The sequence below is a fragment of the Myotis brandtii genome, unplaced genomic scaffold, assembly GCF_000412655.1.
Source record: "Myotis brandtii unplaced genomic scaffold, ASM41265v1 scaffold315, whole genome shotgun sequence".
NCBI lineage: Eukaryota > Metazoa > Chordata > Mammalia > Chiroptera > Vespertilionidae > Myotis > Myotis brandtii.
In genome coordinates, this window is record NW_005362075.1 from 1,144,868 (window position 1) to 1,145,136 (window position 269).

Here is a 269-nt window from a genome sequence, read left to right on the forward strand (position 1 = left end):
TCTCGGCCCTGGGAAGGGCTAGCGGCGGCGGCGGCAGCAGCAGTAGCAGACGGAACAGCAGGCTCTCCTCTCCGAGGGGGGGCGTCGGAGCGCCCGCCTTCACCCTCCAGCGTTCCTGAGGCCCCTACCCGCCACCTCGGAGCCGGCCTTCTTCCTCTTCTCGCCGACAGCCGCCTCTGGGTTCGGACCCGCGCGCCACCAATGCTGGGTCTGCCCCGGGACGTCCCCGTCCCACCTCAGTGATTGGAGGGGACCCGCGCTCGCCCCTG